Here is an 18,638-nt window from a genome sequence, read left to right as displayed (position 1 = left end):
GGTGGAGAGTAGCGAGGTGGAGGTGGTGGAGTGTAGCGAGGTGGTGGAGTGTAGCGAGGTGGAGTGTAGCGAGGTGGAGGTGCTGGAGTGTAGCGAGTTGGAGGTGGTGGAGTGTATCGAGGTGGAGGTGGTGGAGTGTAGCCAGGTGGTGGAGTGTTGCGAGGTGGTGGAGTGTTGCGAGGCGATGGAGTGTAGCGAGGTGTAGGTGGTGGAGTGTAGCGAGGTGGTGGAGTGTAGTGAGGTGGAGGTGGTGGAGTGTAGCGAGGCGGTGGAGTGTAGCGAGGTGGTGGAGTGTGGCGAGGCGATGGAGTGTAGCGAGGTGGAGGTGGTGGATTGTAGCGAAATGGTGGAGAGTAGCGAGGTGGAGTGAAGCGAGGTGGAGGTGGTGGAGTGTAGCGAGGTGGTGGAGTGTAGCGAGGTGGTGGAGTGTAGCGAGGCGGTGGAGTGTAGCGAGGTGGAGGTGGTGGAGTGTAGCGAGGTGGTGGAGTGTAGCAAGGTGGAGGTGGTGGAGTGTAGCGAGGTGGTGGAGTGTAGCGAGGCGGTGGAGTGTAGCGAGGCGGCGGAGTGTAGCGAGGTGGAGGTGGGGAGTGTAGCGAGGTGAAGTGTAGCGAGGTGGAGGTGGTGGAGTGTAGCGAGGTGGAGGTGGTGGAGTGTAGCGTGGAGGTGGAGTGTAGCGAGCTGGTGGAGTGTAGCGAGGTGGAGTGTAGCGAGGTGGAGAGTAGCGAGGAGGAAGTGGCGGAGTGTAGCGAGGTGGTGGAGTGTAGCGAGGTGCAGGTGGTGGAGTGTAGCGAGGTGGTGGAGTGTAGCGAGGCGGTGGAGTGTAGCGAGGCGGCGGAGTGTATCGAGGTGGAGGTGGTGGAGTGTAGCGAGGTGGTGGAGTGTAGCGAGGTGGAGGTGGTGGAGTGTAGCGTGGAGGTGGAGTGTAGCGAGATGGTGGAGTGTAGCGAGGTGGTGGAGTGTAGCGAGGTGGAGTGTGGCGAGGTGGTGGAGTGTAGCGAGGTGGAGGTGGTGGAGTGTAGCGAGGTGGTGGAGTGTAGCGAGGTGGAGGAGTGTAGCGAGGTGGTGGAGTGTAGCTAGGTGGAGTGTGGCTAGGTGGTGGAGTGAAGCGAGGTGGAGGTGGTTTGGTGTAGCGAGGTGGTGGAGTGGAGCGAGGAGATGGAGTGTAGAGAGGTGGAGGTGGTGGAGTGTAGTGAGGTGGTGGAGTGTAGCGAGGGGGTGGAGTGAAGGGAGGTGGTGGAGTGTAGCGAGTTGGAGGTGATGGAGTGTAGCGAGGTGGTGGAGTGTAGCGAGGTGGTGGAGTGTCGCGAGGTGGTGGAGTGTAGCGAGTTGGAGGTGATGGAGTGTAGCGAGGTGGTGGAGTGTCGCGAGGTGGTGGAGTGTAGCGAGGGGGAGGAGTGTAGGGAGGTGGTGGAGTGTAGCGAGGTGGTGGAGTGTAGCGAGGGGGTGGAGTGTAGGGAGGTGGTGGAGTGTAGCGAGGTGGAGTGTCGCGAGGTGCTGGAGTGTAGCGAGGTAGTGGAGTGTAGCTAGGTGGTGGAGTGTAGCGAGGTGGAGTGCAGTGAGCTGGAGGTGGTGGAGTGTAGGGAGGTGGTGGAGTGTAGCGAGGCAGTGGAGTGTAGCGAGGGGGTGGAGTGTAGGGAGGTGGTGGAGTGTAGCGAGGTGGAGTGTCGCGAGGTGGTGGAGTGTAGTGAGGTGGTGGAGTGTAGCGAGGTGGTGGAGTGTAGCGAGGTGGAGTGCAGCGAGCTGGAGGTGGTGGAGTGTAGCGAGGTGGTGGAGTGTAGCGAGGGGGTGGAGTGTAGCGAGTTGGTGGACTGTAGTGAGGAGGAGGTGGTGGAGTGTGGCGAGGTGGTGGAGTGTAGCGAGGTGGTGGAGTGTAGCGAGGTGGAGTGTAGCGAGGTGGTGGAGTGTAGCGAGGTGGTGGAGTGTAGCGAGGTGGAGGTGGTGGAGTGTAGCGAGGTGGTGGAGTGTAGCGAGGTGGAGGTGGTGGAGTGTAGCGAGGTGGTGGAGTGTAGCGAGGTGGAGTGTAGCGAGGTGGTGGAGTGTAGCGAGGTGGTGGAGTGTAGCGAGGAGGAGGTGGTGGAGTGTAGCGAGGTGGTGAAGTGTGGCGAGGCGGTCGAGAGTAGCGAGGTGGTGGAGTGTATCGAGGTGGAGGTGGTGGAGTGCAGCGAGGTGGTGGAGTGTAGCGACGTGGTGGAGTGTAGCGAGGTGGTGGAGTGTAGCGAGGGGGTGGAGTGTAGCGAGGTGGTGGAGTGTAGCGAGGTGGTGGAGTGTAGCGAGGTGGTGGAGTGTATCGAGGGGCTGGAGTGTAGCGAGGTGGTGGTGTGTAGCGAGGTGGTGGAGTGTTGCGAGGTGGTGGAGTGTAGCGAGGTGGTGGAGTGTAGCGAGGTGGTGGAGTGTAGCGAGGCGGTGGAGTGTAGCAAGGTGGTGGAGTGTTGCGAGGTGGTGGAGTGTAGCGAGGTGGTGGAGTGTAGCGAGGTGGTGTAGTGTAGCGAGGTGGTGTAGTGTAGCGAGGCGGTGGAGTGTAGCGAGGTGGTGGAGTGTAGCGAGGTGGTGGAGTGTAGCGAGGTGCTGGAGTGTAGCAAAGTGCTGGAGTGTAGCGAGGTGGAGGTGGTGGAGTGTAGCGAGTTGGTGAAGTGTAGCGAGGTGGTGGAGTGTAGCGAGGTGGTGGAGTGTAGCGAGGTGGTGGAGTGTAGAGAGGTGGTGGAGTGTATCGAGGGGCTGGAGTGCAGCGAGGTGGTGGAGTGTAGCGAGGTGGTGGAGTGTAGCGAGGTGGTGGAGTGTAGCGATGTGGTGGAGTGTAGCGATGTGGTGGACTGTAGCGAAGTGCTGGAGTGTATCGAGGGGCTGGAGTGAAGCGAGGTGGAGTGTAGAGAGGTGGTGGAGTGTAGTGAGGTGGTGGAGTGTAGTGAGGGGGTGGAGTGTAGCGAGGTGGTGGAGTGTAGCGAGGGGGTAAAGTGTAGCGAGGTGGAGTGTAGCGAGGTGGTGGAGTGTAGCGAGGTGGTGGAGTGTAGCGAGGGGGTGGAGTGCAGCGAGGTGGAGTGTAGCGAGGTGGTGGAGTGTAGCGTTGGGGTGGAGTGTAGCGAGGTGGTGGAGTGTTGCGAGGTGGTGGAGTGTAGCGAGGTAGAGTGTAGCGAGGCGGTGGAGTGTAGCGAGGTGGTGGAGTGTAGCGAGGTGGAAGTGGTGGAGTGTAGCGAGGTGGTGGAGTGTAGCGAGGTGGTGGAGTGTAGCGAGGAGATGGAGTGTAGAGAGGTGGAGGTGGTGGAGTGTAGGGAGGAGGTGGAGTGTAGCGAGGGGGTGGAGTGCAGGGAGGTGGTGGAGTGTCACGAGGTGGTGGAGTGTAGCGAGGGGGTGGAGTGTAGGGAGGTGGTGGAGTGTAGCGAGGTGGTGGAGTGTAGCGAGGGGGTGGAGTGTAGGGAGGTGGTGGAGTGTAGCGAGGTGGTGGAGTGTAGCGAGGGGGTGGAGTGTAGGGAGGTGGTGGAGTGTAGCGAGGTGGAGTGTCGCGAGGTGGTGGAGTGTAGGGAGGTGGTGGAGTGTAGCTAGGCGGTGGAGTGTAGCGAGGGGGAGGAGTGTCGCGAGGTGGTGGAGTGTAGCGAGGGGGTGGAGTGTAGGGAGGTGGTGGAGTGTAGCGAGGCGGTGGAGTGTAGCGAGGGGGTGGAGTGTCGCGAGGTGGTGGAGTGTCACGAGGGGGTGGAGTGTAGGGAGGTGGTGGAGTGTAGCGAGGCGGAGTGCAGCGAGCTGGAGGTGGTGGAGTGTAGGGAGGTGGTGGAGTGTAGCGAGGTGGTGGAGTGTAGCGAGGTGGAGTGTAGCGAGGTGGAGTGTCGCTAGGTGGTGGAGTGTAGCGAGGTGGAGTGTCGCTAGGTGGTGGAGTGTAGCGAGGTGGTGGAGTGTAGCGAGGTGGTGGAGTGTAGCGAGGTGGAGTGTAGCGAGGTGGAGTGTCGCTAGGTGGTGGAGTGTAGCGAGGTGGAGTGTCGCTAGGTGGTGGAGTGTAGCGAGGTGGTGGAGTGTAGCGAGGTGGTGGAGTGTAGCTAGGTGGTGGAGTGTAGAGAGGTGGTGGAGTGTAGCGAGGTGGAGGTGGTGGAGTGTAGCGAGTTGGTGGAGTGTAGTGAGGAGGAGGTGGTGGAGTGTAGCGAGGCGGTGGAGTGTAGAGAGGTGGTGGAGTGTAGCGAGGTGGTGGAGTGTAGAGAGGTGGTGGAGTGTAGTGAGGAGGAGGTGGTGGAGTGTAGCAAGGTGGTGGAGTGTAGGGAGGTGGTGGAGTGTAGAGAGGTGGTGGAGTGTAGCGAGGTGGAGGTGGTGGAGCGTAGCGAGGGGGTGGAGTGTAGCGAGGGGGTGGAGTGTAGCGAGGTGGTGGAGTGTAGCGAGGAGGAGGTGGTGGAGTGTAGCGAGGTGGTGGAGTGTAGCGAGGTGGAGGTGGTGGAGTGTAGCGAGATGGTGGAGTGTAGCGAGGTGGAGGTGGTGGAGTGTAGCGAGGAAGTGGAGTGTAGCGAGGTGGAGGTGGTGGAGTGCAGCGAGGTGGTGGAGTGTAGCGAGGTGGAGGTGGTGGAGTGTAGCGAGGTGTCGGAGTGCAGCGAGGTGGTGGAGTGTAGCGAGGAGGAGGTGGTGGAGTGTAGCGAGGTGGTGGAGTGTAGCGAGGGGGTGGAGTGTAGCGAGGTGGTGGAGTGTAGGGAGGGGGTGGAGTGTAGTGAGGAAGTGGAGTGTAGCGAGGGGGTGGAGTGTAGCGAGGTGGTGGAGTGTAGCGAGGAGGAGGTGGTGGATTGTAGCGAGGTGGTGGAGTGTAGCGAGGTGGTGGAGTGTAGCGAGGTGGTTGAGTGTAGCGAGGGGGTGGAGTGTAGCGAGGTGGTGGAGTGTAGCGAGGGGGTGGAGTGTTGTGAGGAAGTGGAGTGTAGCGAGGGGGTGGAGTGTAGCGAGGTGGTGGAGTGTAGCGAGGAGGAGGTGGTGGATTGTAGCGAGGTGGTGGAGTGTAGCGAGGTGGTGGAGTGTAGCGAGGGGGTGGAGTGTAGGGAGGTGGTGGAGTGTAGCGAGGTGGTGGAGTGTAGCGAGGGGGTGGAGTGTAGGGAGGTGGTGGAGTGTAGCGAGGTGGAGTGTCGCGAGGTGGTGGAGTGTAGGGAGGTGGTGGAGTGTAGCGAGGCGGTGGAGTGTAGCGAGGGGGTGGAGTGTCACGAGGTGGTGGAGTGTAGCGAGGGGGTGGAGTGTTGGGAGGTGGTGGAGTGTAGCGAGGTGAAGTGTCGCTAGGTGGTGGAGTGTAGCGAGGTGGTGGAGTGTAGCGAGGTGGTGGAGTGTAGCGAGGTGGAGTGCAGCCAGCTGGAGGTGGTGGAGTGTAGGAGGTGGTGGAGTGTAGAGAGGTGGTGGAGTGTAGGGAGGTGGTGGAGTGTAGCGAGGGGGTGGAGTGCAGGGAGGTGGTGGAGTGTCACGAGGTGGTGGAGTGTAGCGAGGGGGTGGAGTGTAGGGAGGTGGTGGAGTGTAGCGAGGTGGTGGAGTGTAGCGAGGGGGTGGAGTGTAGGGAGGTGGTGGAGTGTAGCGAGGTGGTGGAGTGTAGCGAGGAGGTGGAGTGTAGGGAGGTGGTGGAGTGTAGCGAGGTGGAGTGTCGCGAGGTGGTGGAGTGTAGGGAGGTGGTGGAGTGTAGCTAGGCGGTGGAGTGTAGCGAGGGGGAGGAGTGTCGCGAGGTGGTGGAGTGTAGCGAGGGGGTGGAGTGTAGGGAGGTGGTGGAGTGTAGCGAGGCGGTGGAGTGTAGCGAGGGGGTGGAGTGTCGCGAGGTGGTGGAGTGTCACGAGGGGGTGGAGTGTAGGGAGGTGGTGGAGTGTAGCGAGGCGGAGTGCAGCGAGCTGGAGGTGGTGGAGTGTAGGGAGGTGGTGGAGTGTAGCGAGGTGGTGGAGTGTAGCGAGGTGGAGTGTAGCGAGGTGGAGTGTCGCTAGGTGGTGGAGTGTAGCGAGGTGGAGTGTCGCTAGGTGGTGGAGTGTAGCGAGGTGGTGGAGTGTAGCGAGGTGGTGGAGTGTAGCGAGGTGGAGTGTAGCGAGGTGGAGTGTCGCTAGGTGGTGGAGTGTAGCGAGGTGGTGGAGTGTAGCGAGGTGGTGGAGTGTAGCGAGGTGGTGGAGTGTAGCTAGGTGGTGGAGTGTAGAGAGGTGGTGGAGTGTAGCGAGGTGGAGGTGGTGGAGTGTAGCGAGTTGGTGGAGTGTAGTGAGGAGGAGGTGGTGGAGTGTAGCGAGGCGGTGGAGTGTAGAGAGGTGGTGGAGTGTAGCGAGGTGGTGGAGTGTAGAGAGGTGGTGGAGTGTAGTGAGGAGGAGGTGGTGGAGTGTAGCAAGGTGGTGGAGTGTAGGGAGGTGGTGGAGTGTAGAGAGGTGGTGGAGTGTAGCGAGGTGGAGGTGGTGGAGCGTAGCGAGGGGGTGGAGTGTAGCGAGGGGGTGGAGTGTAGCGAGGTGGTGGAGTGTAGCGAGGAGGAGGTGGTGGAGTGTAGCGAGGTGGTGGAGTGTAGCGAGGTGGAGGTGGTGGAGTGTAGCGAGATGGTGGAGTGTAGCGAGGTGGAGGTGGTGGAGTGTAGCGAGGAAGTGGAGTGTAGCGAGGTGGAGGTGGTGGAGTGCAGCGAGGTGGTGGAGTGTAGCGAGGTGGAGGTGGTGGAGTGTAGCGAGGTGTCGGAGTGCAGCGAGGTGGTGGAGTGTAGCGAGGAGGAGGTGGTGGAGTGTAGCGAGGTGGTGGAGTGTAGCGAGGGGGTGGAGTGTAGCGAGGTGGTGGAGTGTAGGGAGGGGGTGGAGTGTAGTGAGGAAGTGGAGTGTAGCGAGGGGGTGGAGTGTAGCGAGGTGGTGGAGTGTAGCGAGGAGGAGGTGGTGGATTGTAGCGAGGTGGTGGAGTGTAGCGAGGTGGTGGAGTGTAGCGAGGTGGTGGAGTGTAGCGAGGGGGTGGAGTGTAGCGAGGTGGTGGAGTGTAGCGAGGGGGTGGAGTGTAGTGAGGAAGTGGAGTGTAGCGAGGGGGTGGAGTGTAGCGAGGTGGTGGAGTGTAGCGAGGAGGAGGTGGTGGATTGTAGCGAGGTGGTGGAGTGTAGCGAGGTGGTGGAGTGTAGCGAGGGGGTGGAGTGTAGGGAGGTGGTGGAGTGTAGCGAGGTGGTGGAGTGTAGCGAGGGGGTGGAGTGTAGGGAGGTGGTGGAGTGTAGCGAGGTGGAGTGTCGCGAGGTGGTGGAGTGTAGGGAGGTGGTGGAGTGTAGCGAGGCGGTGGAATGTAGCGAGGGGGTGGAGTGTCACGAGGTGGTGGAGTGTAGCGAGGGGGTGGAGTGTTGGGAGGTGGTGGAGTGTAGCGAGGTGGAGTGTCGCGAGGGGGTGGAGTGTACGGAGGTGGTGGAGTGTAGCGAGGCGGTGGAGTGTAGCGAGGGGGTGGAGTGTAGGGAGGTGGTGGAGTGTAGCGAGGTGAAGTGTCGCTAGGTGGTGGAGTGTAGCGAGGTGGTGGAGTGTAGCGAGGTGGTGGAGTGTAGCGAGGTGGAGTGCAACCAGCTGGAGGTGGTGGAGTGTAGGAGGTGGTGGAGTGTAGAGAGGTGGTGGAGTGTAGGGAGGTGGTGGAGTGTAGCGAGGTGGAGGTGGTGGAGCGTAGCGAGGGGGTGGAGTGTAGCGAGGGGGTGGAGTGTAGCGAGGTGGTGGAGTGTAGCGAGGTGGAGAGTAGCGAGGTGGAGGTGGTGGAGTGTAGCGAGGCGTTGGAGTGTAGCGAGGTGGAGGTGATGGAGTGTTGCGAGGTGGAGATGGTGGAGTGTAGCGAGGTGGTGGAGTGTAGCGAGGTGGAGGTGATGAAGTGTAGCGAGGTGGAGGTGGTGGAGTGTAGCGAGGTGGAGTGTAGCGAGGTGGTGGAGTGTAGCGAGGTGGTGGAATGTAGCGAGGTGGTGGAGTGTAGCGACACGGTGGAGTGTAGCGAGGTGGTGGAGTGTAGAGAGGAGATGGAGTGTAGAGAGGTGGAGGTGGTGGAGTGTAGGGAGGAGGTGGAGTGTAGCGAGGGGGTGGAGTGTAGCGAGGTGGTGGAGTGTCGTGAGGTGGTGGAGTGTAGCGAGGGGGTGGAGTGTAGGGAGGTGGTGGAGTGTAGCGAGGTGGTGGAGTGTAGCGAGGGGGTGGAGTGTAGGGAGGTGGTGGAGTGTAGCGAGGCGGTGGAGTGTAGCGAGGGGGTGGAGTGTCGCGAGGTGGTGGAGTGTAGCGAGGGGGTGGAGTATAGGGAGGTGGTGGAGTGTAGCGAGGTGGAGTGTCACGAGGTGGTGGAGTGCAGCGAGGGGGTGGAGTGTAGGGAGGTGGTGGAGTGTAGCGAGGTGGAGTGTCGCGAGGGGGTGGAGTGTACGGAGGTGGTGGAGTGTAGCGAGGCGGTGGAGTGTAGCGAGGGGGTGGAGTGTAGGGAGGTGGTGGAGTGAAGCTAGGTGGTGGAGTGTAGCGATGTGGAGTTCAGCGAGCTGGAGGTGGTGGAGTGTAGGGAGGTGGTGGAGTGTAGCGAGGCGGTGGAGTGTAGCGAGGTGAAGTGTCGCTAGGTGGTGGAGAGTAGCGAGGTGGTGGAGTGTAGCGCGGTGGTGGAGTGTAGCTAGGTGGTGGAGTGTAGCAAGGTGGAGTGCAGCCAGCTGGAGGTGGTGGAGTGTAGCGAGGCGGTGGAGTGTAGAGAGGTGGTGGAGTGTAGCGAGGTGGTGGAGTGTAGAGAGGTGGTGGAGTGTAGCTAGGCGGTGGAGCGTTGCGAGGTGGAGGTGGTGGAGTGTAGCGAGGTGGTGGAGTGTAGCGAGGGGGTGGAGTGTAGCAAAGGGGGTGGTGTGTAGCGAGGTGGTGGAGTGTAGCAAGGGGGTGGAGTGTAGCGAGGTGGTGGAGTGTAGCGAGGTGGTGGAGTGTAGTGAGGAGGAGGTGGTGGAGTGTAGCGAGGGGGTGGAGTGTAGCGAGGGGGTGGATTGTAGTGATGTGGTGGAGTGTAGCGAGGTGGAGGTGGTGGAGTGTAGCGAGGGGGTGGAATGTAGCGTGGGGGTGGAGTGTAGCGAGGAGGAGGTGGTGGAGTGCAGCGAGGTGGTGGAGTGCAGCGAGGTGGTGGAGTGTAGTGAGGAGGAGGTGGTGGAGTGTAACAAGGGGGTGGAGTGTAGGGAGGTGGTGGAGTGTCGCGAGGTGGTGGAGTGTAGCGAGGGGGTGGAGTGTAGGGAGGTGGTGGAGTGTAGCGAGGTGGTGGAGTGTAGCGAGGGGGTGGAGTGTAGGGAGGTGGTGGAGTGTAGCGAGGCGGTGGAGTGTAGCGAGGGGGTGGAGTGTCGCGAGGTGGTGGAGTGTAGCGAGGGGGTGGAGTGTAGGGAGGTGGTGGAGTGTAGCGAGGTGGAGTGTCGCGAGGTGGTGGAGTGTAGCGAGGGGGTGGAGTGTAGGGAGGTGGTGGAGTGTAGCGAGGTGGAGTGTCGCGTGGGGGTGTAGTGTACGGAGGTGGTGGAGTGTAGCGAGGCGGTGGAGTGTAGCGAGGGGGTGGAGTGTAGGGAGGTGGTGGAGTGAAGCTAGGTGGTGGAGTGTAGCGATGTGGAGTTCAGCGAGCTGGAGGTGGTGGAGTGTAGGGAGGTGGTGGAGTGTAGCGAGGCGGTGGAGTGTAGCGAGGTGAAGTGTCGTTAGGTGGTGGAGAGTAGCGAGGTGGTGGAGTGTAGCGAGGTGGTGGAGTGTAGCTAGGTGGTGGAGTGTAGCGAGGTGGAGTGCAGCCAGCTGGAGAAAGTGGAGTGTAGCGAGGCGGTGGAGTGTAGAGAGGTGGTGGAGTGTAGCTAGGCGGTGGAGTGTAGCGAGGTGGAGGTGGTGTAGTGTAGCGAGGTGGTGGAGTGTAGCGAGGGGGTGGAGTGTAGCAAAGGGGGTGGTGTGTTGCGAGGTGGTGGAGTGTAGCAAGGGGGTGGAGTGTAGCGAGGTGGTGGAGTGTAGCGAGGTGGTGGAGTGTAGTGAGGAGGAGGTGGTGGAGTGTAGCGAGGGGGTGGAGTGTAGCGAGGGGGTGGAGTGTAGTGATGTGGTGGAGTGTTGCGAGGTGGAGGTGGTGGAGTGTAGCGAGGGGGTGGAATGTAGCGTGGGGGTGGAGTGTAGCGAGGAGGAGGTGGTGGAGTGTAGCGAGGTGGTGGAGTGCAGCGAGGTGGTGGAGTGTAGTGAGGAGGAGGTGGTGGAGTGTAACAAGGGGGTGGAGTGTAGCGAGGTGGTGGAGTGTAGTGATGTGGTGGAATGTAGCGAGGTGGAGGTGGTGGAGTGTAGCGAGGGGGTGGAGTGTAGCGAGGGGTTGGAGTGTAGCGAGGAGGAGGTGGTGGAGTGCTGCGAGGTGGTGGAGTATAGCGAGGTGGTGGTGGTGGAGTGTAGCGATGTGGTGGAGTGTAGCGAGGTGGAGGTGGTGGAGTGTAGTGAGGTGGTGGAGTGTAGCGAGGTGGTGGAGTGTAGCGAGGAGGAGGTGGTGGAGTGTAGCGAGGTGGTGGAGTGTAGCAAGGTGGTGCAGTGTATCGAGGTGGTGGAGTGTAGCGAGGTGGTGGAGTGTAGCGAGGTGGTGGAGTGTAGCAAGGTGGTGCAGTGTATCGAGGTGGTGGAGTGTAGCGAGGTGGTGGAGTGTAGCGAGGTGGTGGAGTGTAGCAAGGTGGTGGAGTGTAGCGAGGTGGTGGAGTGTAGCGAGGTGGTGGAGTGTAGAGAGGTGGTGGAGTGTAGCGAGGTGGTGGAGTGTAGAGAGGTGGTGGAGTGTAGCGAGGTGGTGGAGTGTACCGAGGCGGAGTGAAGCGAGGTGGTGGAGTGTAGCGAGGTGGTGCAGTGTAGCGAGGTGGAGTGTAGAGAGGTGGAGGTGGTGGGGTGTAGCGAGGTGGAGTGTAGAGAGGTGGAGGTGGTGAAGTGTAGCGAGGGTGTGGACTGTAGCAAGGTGGTGGAGTGTAGCGAGGGGGTGGAGTGTAGCGAGGGGGTGGAGTGTAGTGAGGGGGTGGAGTGTAGCGAGTGGGTGGAGTGTAGCGAGGGGGTGGAGTGTAGCGAGGTGGTGGAGTGTAACCAAGGCGTGGAGTGTCGCGAGGTGGTGGAGTGTAGCGAGGTGGAGGTGGTGGAGTTTAGCGAGGTGGAGGAGTGTAGCGAGGGGGTGGAGTGTAGCGAGGTGGTGGAGTGTAGCGAGGCGGTGGAGTGTAACGAGGTGGTGGAGTGTAGCGAGGTGGTGGAGTGCAGCGAGGTGGAGGTGGTGGAGTGTAGCGAGGTGGAGGTGGTGGAGTGTCGTGAGGTGGAGGTGGAGGAGTGAAGCGAGGTGAAGTGTAGTGAGGTGGAGGTGGTGGAGTGTAGCGAGGTTGTGGAGTGTAGCGAGGTGATGGAGTGTAGCGAGGAGGTGGAGTGTAGCGAGGCGGTGCAGTGTAGCGAGGTGGTGGAGTGTAGCGAAGTGGTGGAGTGTAGCGAGGTGGTGGAGTGTAGCGAGGTGGTGGAGTGTTGCGAGGTGGTGGTGGTGGAGTGTAGCGAGGTGGTGGAGAGTAGCGAGGTGGAGGTGGTGGAGTGTAGCGAGGTGGTGGAGTGTAGCGAGGTGGAGTGTAGCAAGGTGGAGGTGCTGGAGTGTAGCGAGTTGGAGGTGGTGGAGTGTATCGAGGTGGAGGTGGTGGAGTGTAGCGAGGTGGTGGAGAGTTGCGAGGTGGTGGAGTGTTGCGAGGCGATGGAGTGTAGAGAGGTGGAGGTGGTGGAGTGTAGCGAGGTGGTGGAGTGTAGTGAGGTGGAGGTGGTGGAGTGTAGCGAGGCGGTGGAGTGTAGCGAGGTGGTGGAGTGTTGCGAGGCGATGGAGTGTAGCGAGGTGGAGGTGGTGGATTGTAGCGAAATGGTGGAGAGTAGCGAGGTGGAGTGTAGCGAGGTGGAGGTGGTGGCGTGTAGCGAGGTGGTGGAGTGTAGCGAGGTGCAGGTGGTGGAGTGTAGCGAAATGGTGGAGTGTAGCGAGGTGGAGGTGGTGGAGTGTAGCGAGGTGGTGGAGTGTAGCGAGGTGCAGGTGGTGGAGTGTAGCGAGGTGGAGGAGTGTAGCGAGGGGGTGGAGTGTAGCGAGGTGGTGGAGTGTAGCGAGGCGGTGGAGTGTAACGAGGTGGTGGAGTGTAGCGAGGTGGTGGAGTGCAGCGAGGTGGAGGTGGTGGAGTGTAGCGAGGTGGAGGTGGTGGAGTGTCGTGAGGTGGAGGTGGAGGAGTGAAGGGAGGTGAAGTGTAGCGAGGTGGAGGTGGTGGAGTGTAGCGAGGTTGTGGAGTGTAGCGAGGTGATGGAGTGTAGCGAGGAGGTGGAGTGTAGCGAGGCGGTGCAGTGTAGCGAGGTGGTGGAGTGTAGCGAAGTGGTGGAGTGTAGCGAGGTGGTGGAGTGTAGCGAGGTGGTGGAGTGTTGTGAGGTGGTGGTGGTGGAGTGTAGCGAGGTGGTGGAGAGTAGCGAGGTGGAGGTGGTGGAGTGTAGCGAGGTGGTGGAGTGTAGCGAGGTGGAGTGTAGCGAGGTGGAGGTGCTGGAGTGTAGCGAGTTGGAGGTGGTGGAGTGTATCGAGGTGGAGGTGGTGGAGTGTAGCGAGGTGGTGGAGTGTTGCGAGGTGGTGGAGTGTTGCGAGGCGATGGAGTGTAGCGAGGTGGAGGTGGTGGAGTGTAGCGAGGTGGTGGAGTGTAGTGAGGTGGAGGTGGTGGAGTGTAGCGAGGCGGTGGAGTGTAGCGAGGTGGTGGAGTGTTGCGAGGCGATGGAGTGTAGCGAGGTGGAGGTGGTGGATTGTATCGAAATGGTGGAGAGTAGCGAGGTGGAGTGTAGCGAGGTGGAGGTGGTGGCGTGTAGCGAAATGGTGGAGTGTAGCGAGGTGGAGGTGGTGGAGTGTAGCGATGTGGTGGAGTGTAGCGAGGTGGAGTGTAGCGAGGTGGTGGAGTGTAGCGAGGTGCAGGTGGTGGAGTGTAGCGAAATGGTGGAGTGTAGCGAGGTGGAGGTGGTGGAGTGTAGCGATGTGGTGGAGTGTAGCGAGGTGCAGGTGGTGGAGTGTAGCGAAATGGTGGAGTGTAGCGAGGTGGAGGTGGTGAAGTGTAGCGAGGTGGAGGTGGTGGAGTGTAGCGAGGTGGAGGTGGTGGAGTGTCGTGAGGTGGTAGAGTGTAGCGAGGCGGTGGAGTGTAGCGAGTTGTTAGAGTGTTGCGAGGCGGTGGAGTGTAGCGAGGTGGAGGTGGTGGAGTGTAAGGAGGCGGTGGAGTGTAACGAGGCGTTGGAGTGTAGCAAGGTGGAGGTGATGGAGTGTAGCGAGGTGATGGAGTGTAACGAGGTGGTGGAGTGTAGCGAGGTGGTGGAGTGTAGCGAGGTGGTGGAGTGCAGCGAGGGGGTGGAGTGTAGCGAGGTGGTGGATTGTAGCGAGGTGGTGGAGTGCAGCGAGGGGGTGGAGTGTAGCGAGGTGGTGGAGTGTAGCGAGGTAGTGGAGTGTAGCGAGGTGGTGGAGTGTAGCGAGGTGGTGGAGTGTAGCGAGGGGATGGAGTGTAGCGAGGTGGTGTAGTGTAGCGAGTTGTTGGAGTGTTGCGAGGCGGTGGAGTGTAGCGAGGTGGAGGTGGTGGAGTGTAGCGAGGCGGTGGAGTGTAACGAGGCGTTGGAGTGTAGCGAGGTGGAAGTGATGGAGTGTAGCGAGGTGATGGAGTGTAACGAGGTGGTGGAGTGTAGCGAGGTGGAGGTGGTGAAGTGTAGCGAGGTGGAGGTGGTGGAGTGTAGCGAGGTGGAGTGTAGCGAGGTGGTGGAATGTAGCGAGGTGGTGGAGTGTAGCGAGGTGGTGGAGTGTAGCGAGACGGTGGAGTGTAGCGAGGTGGAGTGTAGCGAGGTGGTGGAGTGTAGAGAGGTTGAGGTGGTGGAGTGTAGCGTGGTGGTGGAGTGTAGCGAGGTGGAGTGTAGCGAGGTGGTGGAGTGTAGAGAGGTTGAGGTGGTGGAGTGTAGCGAGGTGGTGGACTGTAGCGAGGTGGAGTGTAGCGAGGTGGTGGAGTGTAGCGAGGTGGTGGAGTGTAGTGAGGTGCTGGAGTGTAGCGAGCCGGTGGAGTGTAGAGAGGTCGAGTTGTTGGAGTGTAGCGAGGTGGAGTGTAGCGAGGTGGAGGTGGTGGAGTGTAGCGAGGTTGAGTGTAGCGAGGTGGAGGTGGTGGAATGTAGCGAGGTGGAGGAGTGTAGCGAGGTGGTGGAGTGTAGCGAGGTGGTGGAGTGAAGCGAGATGTTGGAGTGTAGAGAGGTAGAGGTGGTGGAGTGTAGCGAGGCGGTGGAGTGTAGCGAGGTGGTGGAGTGTAGGGAGGTGGTGGAGTGTAGCGAGGTGGTGGAGTTTAGCGAGGTGGAGGTGGAGGTGGTGGAGTGTAGCGAGGTGGTGGAGTGTAGCGAGGCGTTGGAGTGTAGCGAGGCGGTGGAGTGTAGCGAGGCGGTGGAGTGTAGAGAGGTCGAGGTGTTGGAGTGTAGCGAGGTGGCGGAGTGTAACGAGGTGGAGGTGGTGGAGTGTAGCGAGGTTGAGTGTAGCGAGGTGGAGGTGGTGGAGTGTAGCGAGGTGGTGGAGTGTAGCGAGGTGAAGTTGGTGGTGTGCAGCGAGGTGGTGGAGCGTAGCGAGGGGGTGGAGTGTAGCGAGGTGTTGGAGTGTAGAGAGGTGGAGGTGGTGGAGTGTAGCGAACCGGTGGAGAGTAGCGAGGTGGTGGAGAGTAGTGAGGTGGAGGTGGTGGAGAGTACCGAGGTGGATTGTAGCGAGGCGGTGGAGTGTAGCGAGGTGTTGGAGTGTAGTGAGGTGGTGGAGTGTACCGAGGTGGACTGTAGCGAGATGGATTGTACCGAGGTGGAGTGTAGCGAGGTGGTGGAGTGTAGCGAGGTGGTGGAGTGTAGCGAGGTGGTGGAGTGTAGCGAGGGGGTGTAGTGTAGCGAGGTGGTGGAGTGTAGCGAGGTGGAGTGTAGCGAGGTGGTGGAGTGTAGCCAGGTGGTGGAGTGTAGCGAGGTGGTGGAGTGTAGCAAGGCAATGGAGTGTAGCGAGGTGGTCGATTGTAGCGAGGTGGTGGAGTGTAGCAATGTGGTCGAGTGTAGCGAGGCGGTGGAGTGTAGCGAGGTGGTCGAGTGCAGCGAGGTGGTGGAGTGTAGCAAGGTGGTCGAGTGTAGCGAGGTTGTGGAGTGTAGCCAGGTGGTCGAGTGTAGCGAGGTGGAGGTGGTGGAGTGTAGCGAGGCAGTGGAGTGTAGCGAGGTGGTGGAGTGTAGTGAGCTGGTGGAGTGTAGCGAGGTGGTGGAGTGTAGCGAGGTGGAGTGTAGCCAAGTGCTGGAGTGTATCGAGGCAGTGGAGTGTAGCGAGGTGGAGCGTAGCGAGGTGGAGGTGGAGGAGTGTAGCGAGTTGGTGGAGTGTAGCGAGGTGGAGGTGGTGGAGTGTAGCGAGTTGGTGGAGTGTAGCGAGGTGATGGAGTGTAGCGAGGGGGTGGAGTGTAGCGAGGTGGAGGGTAGCGTGGTGGTGGAGTGTAGCGAGGCGGTGGGGAGTGTAGCGAGGTGGTGGAGTGAAGCGAGGCGGTGGAGTGTAGCGAGGTGGTGGAGTGTAGCGAGGTGGTGGAGTGTAGCGAGGTGGTGGAGTGTAGCGAGGCGGTGGAGTGTAGCGAGGTGCTGGAGTGGAGCGAGGCGGTGGAGTGTAGCGAGGTGGAGTGTAGCGAGGTGGCGGAGTATAGCGAGGCGGTGGAGTGTAGCGAGGTTGTGGAGTGGAGCGAGGCGGTGGAGTGTAGCGAGGTGGTGGAGTGTAGCGAGGGGGTGGAGTGTAGCGAGGTGGAGTGTAGCGAGGTGGTGGAGTGTAGCGAGGTGGTGGAGTGTAGCGAGGTGGTGGAGTGTAGCGAGGTGGTGGAGTGGAGCGAGGTGGTAGAGTGTTGCGAGCTGGTGGAGTGTAGCGAGGCGGTGGAGTGTAGCGAGGTGATGGAGTGTAGCGAGGTGGTGGAGTGTAGCGAGGTGGAGTGTAGCGAGGCGGTGGAGTGTAGCGAGGCGGTGGAGTGTAGCGAGGTGGTGGAGTGGAGCGAGGCGGTGGAGTGTAGCGAGGTGGAGTGAAGCGAGGGGGTGGAGTGTAGCGATGTGGAGTGTAGCGAGGTGGTGGAGTGTAGCGAGGCGGTGCAGCGTAGCGAGGTGGTGGAGTGGAGCGAGGCGGTGGAGTGTAGCGAGGTGGAGTGTAGCGAGGTGGCGGAGAATAGCGAGGCGGTGGAGTGTAGCGAGGTGGTGGAGTGTAGCGAGGCAGTGGAGTGTAGCGAGGTGGTGGAGTGGAGCGAGGCGGTGGAGTGTAGTGAGGTGGTGGAGTGTAGCGAGGCGGTGGAGTGTAGCAAGGTGGTGGAGTGTAGCGAGGCGGTGGAGTGTAGCGAGGTGGTGGAGTGTAGGGAGGTGGTGGAGTGTAGCGAGGAGATGGAGTTTAGCGAGGTGGAGGTGGAGGTGGTAGAGTGTAGCGAGGTGGTGGAGTGTAGCGAGGTGGAGGTGGTGGAGTGTAGCGAGGTGGTGGAGTGTAGCGAGGTGGTGGAGTGTAGCGAGGTGGAGGTGGTGGAGTGTAGCGAGGTGGTGGAGTGTAGCGAGGGGGTGGAGTGCAGCGAGGTGGAGGAGTGTAGGGAGGAGATGGAGTGTAGCGAGGGGGTGGAGTGTAGCGAGGTGGTGGAGTTTAGAGAGGTGGAGGTCGAGGCGGTGGAGTGTAGCGAGGCGGTGGAGTATAGCGAGGCGGTGGAGTGTAGCGAGGTGATGGAGTGAAGCGAGGTGGTGGAGTGTAGCGAGGTGGAGTGTAGCGAGGCGGTGGAGTGTAGCGAGGCGGTGGAGTGTAGCGAGGTGGTGGAGAGGAGCGAGGCGGTGGAGTGTAGCGAGGTGGAGTGTAGCGAGGGGGTGGAGTGTAGCGATGTGGAGTGTAGCGAGGTGGTGGAGTGTAGCGAGGCGGTGGAGTGTAGCGCGGTGGTGGAGTGGAGCGAGGCGGTGGAGTGGAGCGAGGTGGAGTGTAGCGAGGTGGCGGAGAATAGCGAGGCGGTGGAGTGTAGCGAGGTGGTGGAGTGTAGCGAGGCAGTGCAGTGTAGCGAGGTGGTGGAGTGGAGCGAGGCGGTGGAGTGTAGTGAGGTGGTGGAGTGTAGCGAGGCGGTGGAGTGAAGCAAGGTGGTGGAGTGTAGCGAGGCGGTGGAGTGTAGCGAGGTGGTGGAGTGGAGCGAGGCGGTGGAGTGTAGCGAGGTGGTGGAGTGTAGGGAGGTGGTGGAGTGTAGCGAGGAGATGGAGTTTAGCGAGGTGGAGGTGGAGGTGGTAGAGTGTAACGAGGTGGTGGAGGGTAGCGAGGTGGAGGTGGTGGAGTGTAGCGAGGTGGTGGAGTGTAGCGAGGTGGAGGTGGTGGAGTTTAGCGAGGTGGTGGAGTGTAGCGAGGGGTTGGAGTGCAGCGAGGTGGAGGAGTGTAGGGAGGAGATGGAGTGTAGCGAGGGGGTGGAGTGTAACGAGGTGGTGGAGTTTAGAGAGGTGGAGGTGGAGGTGGTGGAGTGTAGCGAGGCCGTGCAGTGTAGCGAGGTGGTGGAGTGCAGCGAGGTGGTGGAGTGTAGCGAGGTGGTGGAGTGTAGCGAGGTGGAGGTGGTGGAGTGTAGCGAGGTGGTGGAGTGTAGCGAGGTGGTGGTGGTGGAGTGTAGTGAGGTGGTGGAGAGCAGCGAGGTGGTGGAGTGTAGCGAGGTGGAGGTGGAGGAGTGAAGCAAGGTGAAGTGTAGCGAGGTGGAGGTGGTGGAGTGTAGCGAGGTAGAGGGTAGCGAGGTGATGGAGAGTAGCGAGGTGGTGGAGTGTAGCGAGGTGGAGTGTAGAGAGGTGGAGGTGGTGGAGTGTAGCGAGGTGGAGGTAGTGGAGTGTAGCGAGGTGGTGGATTGTAGCGAGGTGGTGGAGTGTTGCGAGGCGATGGAGTGTAGCGAGGTGAGTGTCGCGAGGTGGTGGAGTGTAGCGAGGTGGTGGAGAGTAGCGAGGTGGTGGAGTGTAGCGAGGTGGTGGAGTGTAGCGAGGTGGTGGAGAGTAGCGAGGTGGTGGAGTGTAGCGAGGTGGTGTAGTGTAGCGAGGTGGTGGAGTGTAGCGAGGTGGTGGAGTGTAGCGAGGTGGTAGAGTGTAGCGAGGTGGTGGAGTGTAGCGAGGTGGTGTAGTGTAGCGAGGTGGTGGAGTGTAGCGAGGTGGTGGAGTGTAGAGAGGTGGTGGAGTGTAGCGAGGTGGTGGAGTGTAGCGAGGTGGTGGAGTGTACCGAGGCGGAGTGAAGCGAGGTGGTGGAGTGTAGCGGGGTGGTGGAGTGTAGCGAGGTGGAGTGTAGAGAGGTGGAGGTGGTGGAGTGTAGCGAGGTGGTGGAGTGTAGCGAGGTGGAGGTGGTGGAGTGTAGCGAGGTGGAGGAGTGTAGCGAGGGGGTGGAGTGTAGCGAGGGGGTGGACTGTTGCGAGGTGGTGGAGTGTAGCGAGGTGGTGGAGTGTAGCGAGGTGGTGGAGTGTAGCGAGGTGGAGTGTAGCGAGGCGGTGGAGTGTAGCGAGGCGGTGGAGTGTAGCGAGGTGGTGGAGTGGAGCGAGGCGGTGGAGTGTAGCGAGGTGGAGTGAAGCGAGGGGGTGGAGTGTAGCGATGTGGAGTGTAGCGAGGTGGTGGAGTGTAGCGAGGCGGTGCAGCGTAGCGAGGTGGTGGAGTGGAGCGAGGCGGTGGAGTGTAGCGAGGTGGAGTGTAGCGAGGTGGCGGAGAATAGCGAGGCGGTGGAGTGTAGCGAGGTGGTGGAGTGTAGCGAGGCAGTGGAGTGTAGCGAGGTGGTGGAGT

Source organism: Cetorhinus maximus, chromosome 3 (genome assembly GCF_964194155.1).
Source record: "Cetorhinus maximus chromosome 3, sCetMax3.hap1.1, whole genome shotgun sequence".
NCBI lineage: Eukaryota > Metazoa > Chordata > Chondrichthyes > Lamniformes > Cetorhinidae > Cetorhinus > Cetorhinus maximus.
Note: the sequence above shows the minus strand (reverse complement) of the source record.